This window comes from Otolemur garnettii, unplaced genomic scaffold (genome assembly GCF_000181295.1).
Source record: "Otolemur garnettii isolate 467f Iridium unplaced genomic scaffold, OtoGar3 scaffold00008, whole genome shotgun sequence".
Taxonomy (NCBI): Eukaryota; Metazoa; Chordata; class Mammalia; order Primates; family Galagidae; genus Otolemur; species Otolemur garnettii.
Genome location: NW_003852403.1, coordinates 13,085,625 through 13,089,780, shown reverse-complemented (window position 1 = coordinate 13,089,780; position 4,156 = coordinate 13,085,625). Strand labels below are relative to the sequence as shown.

General features: G+C 37.6%; 1 protein-coding gene across 2 annotated transcripts in view; it reads right to left on the bottom strand.

The window, feature by feature from the left end:
- Positions 1–4,156, bottom strand: part of MICU1 (mitochondrial calcium uptake 1) — a 251,894-nt gene that overhangs the window by 59,635 nt on the left and 188,103 nt on the right. The window lies entirely within an intron of this gene.

Genomic DNA, 4,156 nt, shown 5'->3' with positions numbered 1-4,156 from the left:
TTTTTTGAGACAGAGCCTCAAGCTATCCCCCTGGGTAGAGTGCCATGGCATCACGCTCACAGCAACCTCCAACTCCTGGGCTCAAGCAAGTCTCCCGCCTCAGCCTCCCAAGTAGCTGGGACCACAGGCACCTGCCACAATGCCTGGCCGTTTTTTTTTTGGTTGCAGCCATCATTGTTGTTTGGCGGGCCCGGGCTGGGAATTTGAACCCACCACCTTAGGTGTACGTGGCTGGCGCCTTAGCCGCTTGAGCCACAGGCGCTGAGCCAACTTTCAGTAGATCTTATATACAATTTCTACTTTTATTTTTTGAGATAGAGTCTTATTATGTCACTGTCAGTAGAGCGCAATGGCATCACAGCTCACGGCAACCTCAAACTCTTTGGCTTAAGCGAGTCTCTTGCCTCAGCCTCTTGAGCAGCTGGGACTACAGGTGCCTGCCACAATGCCTGGCTATTTTTAGGTTGCAGTTGTTATTACTGGTTAGCAGGCCTGGGCCAGGCTTGAACGGGGCCAGCCTAGGTGTATGTGGCTGATGCCCTACTCACTGAGCTACAGGCACCAAGCCTGATTTCTTCTTTTAATAACAAGAAGAGAACCCTTGCCTTGCATTATACAGTATATTCCTGCAGATTTAAGAGGCTCAACATTGTTCAGAGAGTTCAAGGGCACTCTTCATATGAGATCACAAGAGTTTTGGAAACAGAAAGACTGTTGGCAAAAAAATATAAAAGCTTTAATTTCAGGAGCTAAGAACCAATGAGTAATTTTAATAAAAAAGTAAACTACTATTTTCTCTTACTTGAGTGTCAGTTTGTTTTCTTCTGACTCCACAATTTCTGTAGATGGCATTCTAGGATCTACTGTTTCTTGATGAAAAGACAGCAGGTCTCCACATTCCTTTTGTCCAAGCACTACTGACAGCTTGTTGGCATTCAAAAGAGAGTTGGAGATTTACTTTGTTCATTACTGGATGCCTAATGCCTCTATATCAGGTTTGATATGCTGATTCTATGTAAAGGTGTGACAAAGTGTGAAAGGAAGTGGCCAAAGTTAAAGGCTGTTAGATAATGATTATAATTAAGATACAGAATTACTTTAGGCTTAAATGCATAATTGATTGCTTCCTCATCATAATGAGTGATTCAATAAAGAAAATAAAAGTGAAGAAATAAAAGCCAAATCAATACCTTTAAATAGCAAAAGCAACAACCTTGAAGAGAGAGCAAACATTTCTTCACCCATCACTGTTATTGATAAAGGAAGAAAACTCTCTAACTCAGTAGACGACTACAGTACATTACCACTGATGATCAGAATATCAAACCTGTCTAATAGAGCCAAGGACGGTATACATTTTTAGTGAACCCTGGCATGATGCAAATTAGTCATCAACTCACTAAAACATGCGACATGAACTCCCCCAAGCTGTGTTGATCATGTACAATAAAATATAGATCATAGCAATAAAATACAGAAATAAAAGCCTTCTGCAGTAAGGAGAATCCAATCAATTTTAGACATCCTGTGTTCCAAAAGAAATGTTCATCTGCTGGGAGAGGACTTGGCTTTAAGTGAAAACTTGATTTATGTTCAGTGTTTGGGCTTTTCTTTGCTTCATTTTCCCTAGCTAGGATGTAGTCTCCTTTCTTCCACTTGTACAAATCCTTAAACTTAACTTCTCTTTTTGGCCCTACTGATCTTTCCAAAACACATCCAACTTTCCCGAGTCTCTGTGTTCTTATAATCAATAAGTAAGGTCTCTAGATCTAGAGAAGAGTATATTTGTATAATTTTATCTTTTCTTTAAACGTGCCTATCTCTCTCTCACACTATATACATCTTGAAAGGAAGAGTCTATGCCTTGTACTGTTTACTGTGTTTGTATCACACACAGAGCTGGGCCACATAACGTGCTCAATAAATACTTTTGATTGAATGATTAAATCTCTGCTTCATTTAGAAAACTCACCCATTTTGTATTTATCATCTAATAGGAGTACAAGATACACTTTCCAGCCTATATGCTTTAATAACTTAAACACCTAAGGAGAGATTGTGCCACTTCTTTAGAATTGATAATTGTTCCCAAGGGAAACCTAAAGTTGCTCCTAAACTTTTAAGGACTAGTTGTGGGCTCTGCTACAAAGCTCCATTTGATCCTTTACCAGAGTCAATTATATATAAAATTTCTCAATAATATTCGGCTCCCATCTAACAGACTAACAGAAACATTAAAAGTAGGTAAGTAAATCAATAAATATACAGGAGGTTAGAGGCAGGATAGTGAATGTTGGATTTGTAAGCCGAAACAATTTGCACTCAGAGTCACTCAGAGACTGAAACTGTGCTAGAATGATAAATTAGGTGAGGATGCCTGCACATTTATTCATTCAAGTGAGAACCAAAAAAATCCCATCAGTAATGTTCCTTTCTTTTGCCACTTGATATGTGCATCAGAAAATTCTACCATGTCATCAATTTTCATAAAATTCAAGCCGGGGTAGATGTCTGAAAATCATTATTGTTGTACTTCAGCCCATTAGGAAAATGAGAATATTTTGAGTGAAACACAGAGACCCACTCATCTAAATTAGAAATCTGAATTGTAGGATCTATACTCAGCTAAAGATACTATCTGTAGGAGTCTTTCTATTTAGCCTTCACTCACTAAAATTCTACTTTGGTAGCTTCTGGGAAATACTTTATATAGGACTGTATTCTCTGTTCTGGCTCTCTGGAAAGATTAGGATATTTTTCCTGCATTCATAAAAAAGATATCCATTATCTGGGGAATATAAAGGAAGCCAGTATAGTATGGTGGCAAGAATATAAGATTTGCAGTAAGAAAGACTTGGGTTTGGTTTTTTCCATGGCCATTTACCAGCTTTGTATTCCTGAGCAGTTTATTTAACCTTTTTAAGCTTTGGTTCCCTCATCTATAAAATTCCTTCCTCTTGGGGTTATTATAAGAGTTAAGTTAGATAATACTTTATGAAACAATTACCCTAATTAATCTTTTCTAAGATATGTTTACTTATTTTCTTTAGATTTTCCTATCTCTGAAATTGGTTTGCCATTTGCAATTGCTATTGGCTAGGCAGCAGTTGTGATGTTGTCATCCCTTGTCTGTGCAGGCATGTCAGTTTGCAGAATGGGTGTCAGGAGCTTGGAAGAAATTCCCAGAAATAGTGGCGTATTAATTTTGAGAAATGTTGCATTACCAATGTTCCTGATGGCTCAAAGGACAATACTGTGTGGAAAAACACAGACTTTGATGATTCAGTGTCAAAAAGAAATTCAGAAGAGTTGGATCCTGAATGTGAAGCCGTTTTAGACCAATTTACTTTGCTTATACTTTTTTTTTCTTTAATTGTGTGGGATTCATTGAGGGTACAAAGAATTGGGTTACAATGATTGTCTTTGTTAGGTAAAGTCCTTACAATTGTGTCATGCCCCCAAAAGGTATGCCACACACCCCTTATACTTTATTACATATGTACAAGAAAAGAAAGCACTTGTCATAGTTTACTTGACAGCATTTTTTCTTCCTTAGTGATAAATAATGGCATACCTTTTTTTTTTTTTGAGAACTGTTAATTATTCCTTATTTGAGATTACACATACAGCACACTACCATGCTTTTCAATAAATAAAAGGCAGCATTTGAGTAGACTCAGGGAAATGAGATTGAGGGCCAAAAAGACAAAGTAAACATTGCTACCTTATCTCCAGCTGTCGCCTTTAACAGGCTACTGTACACAAATTAAAGTACCAGCGAATCTTGCTTGGTTCTGAGACAGTGAAGGGATTTCCCTAGTATTTAAATATACTTACATAATCTGTTACATAAACCTTAACATAAAATCAATCTACAGTAGGTTTTCAGATGGCAATTTATCATTTTTGTGAAAAGTTGAAGATTGGTAATTAAATACAATCATATCTTTCGAAGAGGGAAAGCAGTGATGGCCGTTACTGAATTGGAATTACTATCAAAATTAAAAAAAAGATCGTATTCATTTAACTACAAGCCAGTCTTAGCTAAATCAGGACTGCCCAGCAAAACTATTCTTTTTTTTTTTTTTGAGACAGAGCCTCAAGCTGTCCCCCTGGGTAGAGTGCTGTGGCATCACAGCTCACAACAACCTCCAAC